This window comes from Vulpes vulpes, chromosome 6 (genome assembly GCF_048418805.1).
Source record: "Vulpes vulpes isolate BD-2025 chromosome 6, VulVul3, whole genome shotgun sequence".
NCBI lineage: Eukaryota > Metazoa > Chordata > Mammalia > Carnivora > Canidae > Vulpes > Vulpes vulpes.
The window spans coordinates 91,712,801-91,726,135 of NC_132785.1; the positions used below are offsets into that span (position 1 = coordinate 91,712,801).

At 42.1% G+C, this 13,335-nt stretch overlaps 1 protein-coding gene and 1 non-coding gene across 3 annotated transcripts in view; both read left to right on the plus strand.

Moving 5' to 3' along the window:
* Positions 1–13,335, plus strand: part of SAMD4A (sterile alpha motif domain containing 4A) — a 215,366-nt gene that overhangs the window by 78,557 nt on the left and 123,474 nt on the right. The gene's annotated exons all lie outside the window — the stretch shown is intronic.
* LOC112921485 (U6 spliceosomal RNA) lies at positions 11,810–11,916 on the plus strand. The gene has a single exon (XR_003235246.1). It is a non-coding gene; the product is annotated as a U6 spliceosomal RNA (small nuclear RNA).

Below are 13,335 nucleotides of genomic sequence, written 5' to 3' on the forward strand. Positions count from 1 at the left end.
TTCCTTGCCTTTGCTCAACCCTCTTAGGATCTCTCTGCACCTCGTGTGATGGTCTGGAATTCTTGTGTCAGTCGGCCAGAGAGAACTGTGGCACTTATACCTCCATCTGCATATTTCCTGGCCATATAGTAGAAATCATAAAAGAACTAAGTGGTCAGATCTCGAACCTTTCCATTTCTTTGCTTTATAAATGAATAACAGTGATCTAAAAGTGAAAGAATGTAGCTAACCAGTGTCATTGGGGATCTTCTAAAGTAGTACGGAAACTCTGCATTCTTCAGACCAACTTGTGGCACGCCAGTACATTCCTCTCCGATGAGGTGGAGGAGTAGTGGTGGCGGGGCTGGGATTTGTAGTGCTGGGGCGGGGAGCTGCTGTTTAAAAATACATTTAATTATATTCCTCTCTGCAGTAATATTGATACCATTTTTAGCCCATTACAAATACTGTGATTTTCATTTAAATCACGTCCATTATCTTATTGACCTAGTTTTTATTTTGTAATCAAAATGTTCTATTTCTGGATGCCTTAGCCCAGAATCTTTTTTTTTTTAATTTTTTTATTTTTATTTAAAGGTTATGGACCTTTTGTGGAGTTGAGGTTTTTTTTTTTTCCTTTCTGTTGTAGCTGCGTACAGATGGGGTGCCTCTGTGTTTGCTGTATTACGGAAAATGGTGCTATATTGCTCTCTGGAAGAGTGAGGCTTTTCTCTATTTAATTTGGCAGGATGCCATGGGACCTCACATCTGGTGACGTTTTTGGTGAGTGGATGGTGAAAGAGCCAGGAAATTCTATTTCTATTCAAAATGAGAGGCAGAGGTCTGGTTCTTCCTTCCCCTTCTTTCTCTGCTCTTCTTCACTATTTCTGTTTTTAGCTCTCTCTGCTCATAGGATCACACTTATTTTAGGTCCTGCCTTTTCTCTGATTCTTCCCCTCCTCTTTTCTTCCTGCTCTTTTCCTTACCTTCTCTTTCTTGCTCTCAGCAATGTAGGCCCACTTTGTTTCTCTTCTCTGGCTAGAAGCTCACTCTGGAGAGACCCCCCACCCCGGAGGTGCCCCTGGAAATGCTCCACGTTTCCTTTCCATATTATTTCTCGGTGTCTTTCTTGATACATGAAGGTACCTTGCTCTCTCCTCCAGACAGTGAGTAGAACCAGAGAAATGTTAGGAGTGAGAGTGACCAGACATCTTTTTGTGACTGAGGAAGGAGAAGGCCAGAGAATGATTTCTCCTAAGGTTCAAGGGCAAGTTAATGGCAGATCCAAGTCAAAGACCCCGTCTCCTGTTTGAGGGTTCTCTCTTATCCCCTTTAGCCAGAAAGCCATATAGATGTGGTGCGTGGTTCCTTTTAGCACTCATTTCTCTCCATCACCATCAGCCTTCTCAAGTATCTTCCTGTGTAAATGTATTTTAGGGGAACTGAGTTTTTAATGTGTCACTTTCTTGTGAAAAGAAGACACAAAAGGTGGAGTGCAGCCACAGGAGTCCCTCCCTGAGTTGTTAGGGATTTTCTCAGGAATGGTATTTTGCTCCAGGTCATTTCTGTTGATGGATTCATTCCTAAGAACCGGTAGATGACTATGACATATAATATTCGAGCTTGAACTCTTTCCTGCCTGCCTGGAGTCTCTCTGTTAATCAGGAAACCACATTTAAAGCTGTGTCCTGAACTCTGCCCAGCATGTCAGCTTGGCCAGGAAGGATAGGGAATTCCTACTGGTAGCAGCCACTGAGGACTAAGGGAGTAACTAGAGGTCAGATAGGAGCTTAGCAAGGAAGACATTGACAACATAGGGTACTTTTCAGCCACTGGGATTGTCTCTTTGTTTCTGAAATCCCCCTGTGGTTGAGGTTGGACAAAGTCCAGGCTCTCAGCCCCCTGGGCCGGTGACCCCACGTTTTGGAATTTAGTGATCTAACAATTTTTTTTTTTTCCAATTGAAGAGGCTTAACATAGGGTTGTTAGCGTTTATCTTGAGAAGTCAGGATGTTAGAAACAGCAAGAGCAAAATTGTCATATAATGTTACAATCTTTTCAAAAAAGAAAAGTTATTCTAACACATAGGAAGAATATAATCTCAGAATAAAGGACAGCCCTCTGTAGCTTCTGGAAAAACCCCTATTGTCCAGATTGGTCCTACTTAGCCACAGGCCAGCATAAATTTTGTCCCAGAAGCAGCGATGGTCTGTGATACATGGGAACCACAGCCTTCACTCTGGGGTTGGTAAGCCCCGGCCCCTCTCTCCAGGGAGAATACAGAAGAATGCACGAAGAACACAGCACAGAGAGCAGCCCGTCAGTGTCTGGCACATACATAGTTTGTGCTCAGTAAATGATGTTTGTTTTTATTCTTTCTTAGAGAAGCAAATTACACTAGATGACTATTTTACTTTGTTCTTCGAGGGACACTGCTCTTTTGGCTTGTTTTCATTGTAGACTAGGCTCTGATCTTCAGCGTTATAGATATTTCACGTGATTTCATCAGTTACCTTGTGGATGGTCAGGACAGACTTGCATTTTCTGAGTTCACAGGAGGCTAATCCATAAGTAAAAATGTAGTTCATTGTTTTGCATATAGAAGATTCGCTTTTTCAGGGACTACACCAATAGATTGGTCTGCCTGAATCCCATGTCCACAGTGGGGGAGGGGGAGGGCGGATGCTGTGGTGACCATCATGGTGTTCACTTTCCTTGGAAAATGTAGAATCAAAGCAATGGGAATTGATTCACTGAGTGTATTCCAGCAAGCGTATGACATAACCCATTTTATTTCACTGGCTCTGTTTTCTCTCTTTCCTTTGGATGTTCCTCTTCATTGAAAGACAGTAAAGTATAATGGTTAAAAGCAGAGGCTCTGGGGACACCTGGGTGGCTCAGCGGTTGAGTGTCTGCCTTCAGCTCAGGGCGTGATCCTGCAGTTCTGGAATCGAGAGCCACATCAGGCTCATTGCAGGGAGCCTGCTTCTCCCTCTGCCTATGTTTCTGCCTCTATCTCCGTGTTTCTCATGAATAAATAAATAAAATCTTAAAAAACAAAACAAAACAGTAAACAAGACTCTAATTTAAAAAAAAAAAAAAAACAAAAAACAAAAGGAGCAGAGACTCTGGAGTCAATGGCCAGGTGTGAGTCCAGGCATTGTCTACTAGGTGTGTGACATTAGGCAATTTATTTGACCTCTTTGTGCCTTTTCTTTTTAAGATTTATTTATTTGTTTGAGAGAGTACGTGCAAGTGCATGTGAACAGAGAGGAGCAAATGGAGAGGGAGAGAAAAAATCCTCAAGCAAACTCCCCGCTGAGCATGGGGCCTGACATGGGCTCGATCCCAGGACCCCAAGATTATGACTTGAGCTGAAATCAAGAGCCGGCCACCCAACTGATTGAGCCACCCAGGTGCCCCTGACCTCTTTGTGCTTTAATGTTATCTTCTGTAAAATGAGGATAATTATTATAGAATTTGCCACATAGGTTTGTTTTGATAAGGAAAGGAGTTGAGATATGTAAAGGGCTTAGAGTGCTTGGCATATAATATAAATGATCAACAAATATTTATTATTTATATTATTGAGGGTGCTAGTTTTGTGGTGGACATGGAAAAATGAATAAAAAATCATATGGACAGGATTATAGATTCTTAAGGGTTAGATTCTTATCCGTAACTTCCCTTCATATAGAATTCAGCTCTCCAATAATCTTTGGTTTCTGTTTTTACCCTTCATTGTTTCAGTAGATTTTCATATCACAGCACTCTCTCAAGACTCTTTTTCATTGATCGCATTTTGGGTTGTCTATTTTGTGTTGAGTTGGAAATTGTCAAAGGCTTTTCTTCCCAGGATGCTTGTTTGGAGAAGCTTCTGTTCTTGGTTGTGGTGGATCCTTTCCAGTGGGTCTTCTCTAGGTCACCCCTTCCTGGCTTTTCCCCCTGGAGAAGCAACTCCCCAACTCATGATGAATCAAGCACGAACTTCTCTGCTAAGAGACTAGGAGATGCTGAGCTACTTGCACAGATCTCCTCTAAAATAAGTAGCAAGGATTATAGTGAAGCTGATTCTGGGGGTAGCTTTTTATGTGCCTTCTCCCATTTTGCCAAGCCTACCGGTCAAGGGTTAGGGTTTTTTAACGTGATTTTTTTTTTTTTTTTTTTTTTTTTTTGCCATTTCTCCATTCCCTGAAGAAACTTAACATCTGTTTTCCAGTGGAAGTCAATGACAGATTGATGAGTATTTAGGGTGCCTTTTATAGGAATGCATGTGTGCCACATACTCTATATACACAACTAATACCTGTAGTACGACCAGTTTTCAGGTTCCTCTCTAAACTTACAGTGACACATATGGGCCATTAAAATATTTTTCTATAAAATAGTGCAGGTACATTGGCCTCTGAAACAGATTAGTCCACCCACCACCTATCTGTGGTATAATGAGAAACTGAAACTGATAATTAGCTACAATTTTGTTTAGGTAAGTCACCCTATCATGATGTTTTTGTAGAAAGACTTTTCCTCGCTGCGTCTTGCACTCCTGTCCGTGTAAATACAGCTTTCCTCCTTGACTCCTCTCTCACTTTCCAAAGCAGCTAGAATGAACTGTGTGATTGGGCTGCTGGTCTTGCTCGTTCACTGCCAGTCAAGGGTTCAGGGAGATGCCAGGTTTGGGGAGGGGAAGAGGAGAGAGGTCAGCTGGAAGCACTATTTCTAGCTTTGGAGTCAAGGTTTTTTTGCTGAGAGTGTTGCAACCTTGCTGTCAAAGTTGTGCTGGGTCCTCTGCTAAGGCATAGGCACTGTCTGTCCACTTTGGGGGTCCAGTTGCACCAGGAGGACAGTCAGCCTTGCAAAGTAAGTGACAATTTCAGGAAACTTTGTATGAGGATTGTTGAAATCAGCCAGTGCAGAGCCAGGCTCCTGGGGAACTAAGCATCCAAGTGTCATACAAGGTGCTGAGGTTGTCTCAAGCATAGTCCCAGATAGTGACTCAGCACAGGTAGTTTCCAAAGGAAATTTTCAGAGTCCAAAGTCAGCCAGCACTCTGACAGTTGGACTCTGTGACTATGTCTGTCTGTCTGTTTGTTTTCAGGTACTATATTCTATCTCATGACCACTAGCTTCCATCCACCCATCTTTCCCTAAAGCACCAAGTAGAACATCCCCAGGAAATATCCGCTGAAAAATGAGAACAGGGAGAGAGATTCGTCAGTTGATTTTTCGTGGTCCAGATAAAGGAAGGGCCATAAAAGAACCAAATGCCACCACCAAAAACTCCTCCGCACAAAAAAATTTGTTAATAGTCCTGATAAAAATGGATACCACCAGGGAGGATGGCAGATTTCTCAGGAACTGTGAGACTGAGTTCCTGACCATGATGCATCTCAAATGCCTCACAGGCCCATTGAGACACTGATCCCTCAACCTCAAGCAGCCCAGCACAGCCCAAAGTAGCTGGGTGACTCTAGTGTGCTGAACAAATGTGAGTATCCTCCACATTCCTGGTCATGTAAGGGACCCCAAAACAGCCATAGCAATGTGGAATTGCAATCCTAAATATCCCCTTTATAATACAAAGAACCAGAGATAAATTGGATGCTTAGTTCCCCAGTTTCATTTATTTCCTTGCCTGATTCCTCACTTATAACATCAGGCCCTCACAAGCAGCCTGTGAACGAGACAGCCATAATTAACAGGTGCATAAATGGGGCCTCAAAGAAGCCAAGTGACTTGCCCAGGGTCATCCTCTTCTAAGCCAGTCTGGCCCCAACTTTGTTCATTCTTTGCCTCCTGCGCAGAGTGTAAAACGTAGCCAGCCAGGGGGTGTACCTAATTCCTCAATCTGACTATTCTTCTAATGAGTGTAATCTTAGAAGATGTGAGAGTGGAAACCAAGAGTGAAAAGTAAGGACATTACAATGAAAAAAGGGTAGAGTGGCTTAGGGGGAATGCTAAGGGAATCAACCTCACTTGGAGGTCAACTGGATACCACTATGGAAATATCACAAATGGCCTGGATAGGTCATCACAAATGGCTAGATGAGGAAGAGACTTTTGGTGGGGCGTTGACTATAGGAGAGCCAGACAGCTACCCACCCAGAGTAGGATGTCAAACAAGCTTTTGGGAATGTCAGAATGTGTTGTTACACATTGGGACAGTTTAGGTGGCCGAGTGTCATCACTGGGGGTGTGGTTGGGGCTGGGAAGAGGAAGTAGAGAAGTGAGCCAGGCCTACTATAGAGTTCTTTGTTAGTCTCTCTCCCCTGGTCTCAGGGTCTTGGCCAGTCTAATTTGCCAGGATTCAATGATACCTAAACTCTTCTTTGGATGGTGCCATATTGTTTTCAAATCACCTTACCTCCTTTTATCCTTGTAGGAACATTGGATGTAGATATTATTTTTATTTTCTTCGTAATTAATGGAGGGAACTAAGAGGCCTCTGAGAAACTGGATAACTTGTTCTGGAAAGTGATAGACTGCGGACATATGCCCAGGCACTCATCACACTGGCATCCACTTCTCTCTCAGGACATTTACCCCAGCACAAGTTTTGCCACAAGTGTCTTCTATTTGCAAAGAACAGGAGAAAATTCCTTCTACTGCTGAGGAGTGTTCCTAGAGAGTTTGTGGGAGCAGGAGCCCAGGGGGGCTGTAATTCTCCAGGACAGCAGCAGCACTGCCCAGGAGGACAGCAGCTCAGCAAAGTGAGGGGACATCTTGATCTGCCAATGATGGAGAGAATATGCCATTCACCGCAATTCATTGTCCAGTTTGGCTAACTTAGACACTCAGTGTGCTCTGGATGGAATGACTGGATAAAACATAAATTTAGCAGGATTTAAAAAAAAAGGATTTTATTTATTTATTTGAGAAAGAGAGAGAAAGGCAGAGGGCAAGGTAGAAGCAGGCTCCAACTAAGCAGGGAGCCCGATGCAGGGCTCAATCCCAGGACCCCAGGATCATGACCTTAGCCAAAGGCTAAGGCTTACCTGACTGAGCCACCCGGGCACCCCAACTTAAGAGTTTTTTTTTTTAAAGTTTTTTTTTTAAAGTTAGAATCTCATGATGTCTTTTAACAGCACACCTTTTGAACCACATTTATACAGTGAGCCATTTTATAAAGTGAGATACATGCATAATTTTTCACCAGTGACTTTGAATGGCTCATATCAAACTTGAAATCCAAGCATACATGTCCAGTCCTTTTAGCTACAGAATTGTTTGCCTATTAAAATATGCATTTCTGCCCTTTCACGAAGATGGCACCGAAGGTGAAGAAGGAAGCTCCTGCCCCTCCCAAAGCCGAAGCCAAAGCAAAGGCTTTGAAAGCTAAGAAAGCGGGGCTGAAAGGTGTGTACAGTCACAAAAAAAAAGAAGATCCATACGTCACCTACATTCTGGCGACCCAAGACCCTGCATCTCTGAAGGCAGCCCAAATATCCTCGAAAGAGTACCCTCAGGAGAAACAAGCTTGATCACTATGCCATCATCAAGTTCCCCCTGACTACTGAGTCAGCCATGAAGAAAATAGAAGACAACAACACACTGGTGTTCATTGTGGATGTCAAGGCCAATAAGCACGAGATCAAACAGGCTATGAAGAAGCTCTATGACACTGATGTGGCCAAGATCAATACCTTGATCAGGCCTGATGGAGAGAAGAAAGGATATGTTCAACTGGCTCCTGAATATGATGCTTTGGATGTTGCCAACAAAACTGGGATCATCTAAACTGATGATCCCAGGCTATAAATCTAAATATAAATTTTTTCACCATAAAATAAATAAATAAAATATGCATTTCTGTGGGCAGACATTGAAAGCCCAAGTAAAGCCAACCAATAACACACTATTTATAATCTCTTCTTTGTCCTATGAAGGGTCTTTTCCCTCTTGGACTTGATCAGCAAGCCCTTATCTCCTGAATGGTGGGAACATGAAAAACCAAGAGGCACAACCAACTCTGAGTCAAACACCAGGATTCTAGACCCCAGGCTAATCACTTTTTTTTCTGAGCCTCAGTTTCTTCATCTGTCAAGGTTGTAATCACACAAGGGTAGCATTTAGAAGAAGTGCTTTATAGATAGTGAAGTGTGATTCTCTTCTGGTCTGTATGCATTTTTATACCCAGGACAAGGACCTACATTTACTTCTCTTATGAGACTAAACTAATATAGAATAAAAATTTTTCATAACTATACTTCAGATACATAAAATAGAGTCTAGAGATTTCTTTGTTGTCATTTTATTCCTGATGAGTTCAAAGCCTTGCCCCTGGTGTATCTATTCATATTTTAAGTCTATAATTGGCTAGTCAAGTGGTTAGGACAAAGCGCTGATTAGTAGTTAAAAGCGGACCACTGACGTAGAACCTTGGGGAATCTAGCCCAGAGTTTCCTATTCTGTGAAGATAGCTTCTACTCCAATCAAGGCCAGCATTTGGATTATCTATTCACTAACCTCAATCCTTAGTGAATCTATTAGTGTAGGTCATAGATTCATTCCTGGTGCATGCAAATTAGCATCATACTATTCCATGGCCACAGGTCATTCCCAAAGATTCTACCAACTGTTTTCACATGTCTGCTATTGGTTGGGGAAAAGTTGGTGGGAGAGTGTATGGTGCATGCAAAGCTGTCCCCACTAATGGAAAAATATATTTAGATGGTGTGAGACATCTTTGTTCTGTCTGAGGACAGACCTTACATTGGCAACTGGGTGCCCAATGCTATTCATCTTCTCAGAGAGCAGAATTACTGGGAGTGCAGGCTAGCTAACAAGAGTAAATGATTGAATGCAGTGCTTTATTCACTATCTGGGAAAAGTAGTAGGCATTGAGATCAGCAGCTGCCATTCTTACAAAGACAAGCCAAAAGCAAGGGATTGGGTGTTTGAGAAGGTCGTCAGGTAGAAGTGGCTCTCAGGCACAGCACCACTCAGGGGCTTTTGCCACAGCCACATGTGGTGGTTCTTGCCCTGAGGTTCTTTCAACATGCCAGGGACCAGTGCTTTCATCTCCAAGATGTAGATACAAAAATCAAGCATAGTGAAGTTAGGTGATTTCTTCAGCTCAAAAAGAGCATGGAAATTGAAATAACACCTGTAGATACTTTGCTCCATTTAGTTAGAGACTTGACGGGGTAAAGATGGAGGAGTGGAGATCCATTGTAGCTGAGATTGAAGCTTAGCTCTTTCTCGTGCTTCTCACAAAAGGGTGCATGGTTATTGAACGTGTGGATGGAGACCCCTACAAGATGGGACACTTATTGATGGCCTACGTCATCACCAGGCAAGGTCCTCAAAGTCACTCTTCAGCTACCTCCACGCTGACGTATGGAGCTGCTGACGGCCTTGTTGGTCTCCACACTCCACGCCACCCCTGAGAGATCTTGACACCAAAGGGGATGCCCTGGGAAGGGCTGCCAGAATTTCCTGTACTGCTGGGGCAGTAATCCAAAGGTCACAGACTCTCCAAATGGACCGCCTTTGTTGCTCAGTGGAGGGCCCAGGCCACAGGGGTCCGAGTTAATTGATCACACTGAGGAAACTACTCCATTGAAGTTGGATGTAGCAGGATGAAGAAGTGGCTGAACTGATAAAGAATGGGTTTAACTGAAGAACTCAGCTGCCCTTGAATCCTTTGTGGAAGTAGAACGTAAATAATCAATCATAAATAAATAAAATGCAGGAGCTAAAGAAAGGCCCTTTAAATACACCATCCCTCACAGCTGCAAGTGTTGCAAAGTAGCAACGAAGCAGAATTGGCCAGTATGGATGATTATGGGCTGGCACTCCTTGACACTGAGACTGGATCCAGCTTCAGATCCTTTTCATCCACAATATGTTTATCCAAACCCTGTATAGCAGCAATGATGAGTAAAATGATGGCCTGTAGTCCAAAGTAATGAACCAAGACAACTAAGACAATTTCTCAATCCAGCTGGAATTTTAGGGATTAAAGATTTCAGTCAAATTATTTTAAGATACAGTGTGAACCTCCACACCTCATGAAGCACCATGAGATAAGTGTTCACACACACACACACACACACACACACACACACACCATAGACATGTCTATATACTCTTATAGACATCTGCACATATATATATATATATATATATAAAACTGAAAGGCAGAATAGATGTAATTAAAAGGCAGAATATATATAATATAAAAATATACTTTATATATAATGTAAATGTAAGATAATATACATTTATTATGTGATAAAGATTTTATATAATGTTATATATGGATCTAAATATAAAATATAGCTTTATATATATGGTTTTTTAAATATTTTATTTATTTATTCATGAGAGACACAGGGAGAGAGAGAGAGGCAGGGACACAGGCAGAGGGAGAAGCAGGCTCCGTGCAGGAAACCCGACGTGGGACTTGATCCCAGGTCTCCAGGATCAGGCCCTGGGTCGAAGGTGGCGCTAAACTGCTGGGCCACTGGGGCTGCCCCTATATATGTTTTTTTAAAAAAGAGGTTTTTATCTTAAGATTTTATTTATTTATTTGACAGAGTATAAGCCAGGGGAGTAGCAGGCAGAGGGAGAGGGAGAGGGAGAAGCAGGCTCCCGATGAGCAGAGAGCCCGATGTGGGGCTCCATCCCAGGACCCAGGAATCATGACCTGAGCTGAAGGCAGGTGCTTAACCAACTGAGCCACCCAGGCACCCCTATAATATATGTTTTAAAGTAATATACAAAAAAAAAGTATATATCCTTTTATAGCATTTACTTATACATACTTTTTTTTTTTTTAAGATTTTATTTATTTATTCATGACCGGCACAGAGAGAGAGAATCAGAGACACAGGCAGAGGGAGAAGTAGGCTCCATGCAGGGAGCCTGATGTGAGACTCGACCCTGGGTCTCCAGGATCACACCCTGGGCTGAAGGCGGTGCCAAACCGCTGGCTGCCCTACTTCTACATACTTATGTAGTATATATTTATATAATATATATTCTACCTCTTAGTTTTTCTCTGGCCCAAAGCATGACTGCTTTTTCTTTTTGTTCTGTTTACAGCAGTGTTATTGCATGTTATGAGGAAGTTTATCCAATAGCATGTAAGATAAAAATTGAGCAGAGTGACCCTTCAAGCCTTAGAAAGGCATCAGGTTAGAGACCATCCTACAGTTTCTCCCTAGGGCTCACCTGGTCAGTTTTTTCCCCTCCAGCATGGGACTAGATCATTAACTGTTTCTTTGGTTGAGCCTCAGCTGAGAGTCAGAGAAGCTCAGTGGGTCTACCTCCAGCCAGGCTGTGCCCCCAGCCGCCAGGCAGGCACTCCAGATGCCTGGTGAGGCAGCTGCTCTCTGAGGGCTCCTCCCACTTCCCCATCAAGGCAATTGGAAGACAACTGAGACTTGTTTGTTCCCAAACCTGTTTACGCCAGTTGTACTTTTTCCATTTAAGACATGTAACGAAATGTTATGTGAACACATGATATATGAGTGTGAAAAGGAGACATGTTTCTATGAAGCCTACACCGTTGTCTTGGAAAGACTTGTCAAGGATGAACAAAAATTGTGGGCACATGAAGTATAAACGAAATAAGTCTAAAAGACTGTGGGGAAAATCATAAAAATTAAGCAGATTCCAAAGTCCAACTGCTTTTCAGCTGTCTTTGGATTTTTTTTTTTATCTTCTTTAAAGAAACTGGAACCTGAAAATCATAACCGATTTCTGGTTTAGACAGGAAATTGGGACTTTGAGACAGTGAACCCATATTCAAAGGCAAGGCATTGTTCCTATACCAAATTTGTGAATGAGTGTACACCCATATATTTAAATACCTGTGAACATAGTGCTCACTTTGGCAGCACATATACTAAAACTGGAACGAAACAGAGAAGATGAGCATGGCCCCTGCACAAGGATGACACATAAATATCCGTGAATGTATATGATAAATATCAATGAATACATATATGTAATGAGAGTATAATTTTTATGATTCCATGCTCTAACCAGTTTTTTTAGACTATCAATCCAGTCACATTAGTTTGGAGAATTTCTTTTGCAGCTGTGGCATGTTGTGTAAAATACACATGTCCACTGAACATGTCAAAATGCTTACGCTATACAGGTTACAAGAGAACTGAGCCAGACTGGGGAGAGAGCAGACACTCACACATCTCCCTTATCATGCACATCAAGGATCCACTTAAGGGCAGGGGCGGGGGCGGGGGGAACCCTGGGGGCAGACCTGTCTACGCAAGCTCTCTGACTATACTCTCTTTCTCCCACCTTCTCTCCCACCTCCTCTTTCTCTACCTCTCCAACCAATGTAGTTTAGTTCAAAGAACTCTGAAATAAATAAGGGAGAGAGCATTTAGAGTTGAACAACAGTGTATTTCAGAGTACTTGTTTCAAGAAAGAGAGTATTTGGCTTAAAAAGATTTGAAATATTTGTTTATGTAAACACAACACAGAAAGAGAAAGAAGGAGGGAGAGGGAATTCCTTTCAATAATGAGATAATGAGATTTGATTTAGTAATATGTGACATATGTTAGATGGCTCAGGAATATACCTATTTCTCATGAAGTGAGACAGGATATGATAAGAGAAATCTTATTTTAGGTGTCCTAAAATCCAGTGTGTTTTAGGTCATTTTCTATCCTCCTTAGTCTAAAAACATTTCAGAAAGACCTTCCTGTGTCTCTGTGCTCTGTCTAGACTCTATATCAGAGCACAAACAACTGCAGAAAAACGTGAGAATGCCTGTAGATACTGGACATGCTAACAGAGGTATCTGAGAACCCTCAGGAAAAATAATATTTTACCATGAGGTGATTGTTGTCTTTAACAACAACAGCCGTATGAATGTGCTTTAATTTATGCTAACATGGAATGCTTAAAATCATAAAACAGGTATGATCATTAGGTTCCTATTCACCCAGAGAATGCAGATCCCACAGATAAGTATGCCAGAACATGAACTTCGTGGGAAAGCATGAATCTACCCACCTCCAACAAATAAGAGACCGTCCTTAATTTCAGTAATAACTCTTAGGGGTTTAATTTTGATAGATTGTGAGGTATTTTATCCTAGCACATAAACCAGATGCTTCTCTCAAGTTAATGGGGAACAACTGATGGCTGCCAGATTAACTAGAAAAGAAATGTTTCTCTCTACAGTTCTGGATAATAATGCAACTTAATGGCATTTTACCTGGGTGGACTTTTAAGATGGATGCATTTGTCTTTTGCCTCTCAGGGCATAGGTCCAAATTTGGAGCAGATGGTGGAAAAAGATGGATGGCCACAGAGATCTCCAGGCAAAATTGGTCAGATTTCTGCAATCCTCATTAATTCCTGGTTGACCATCA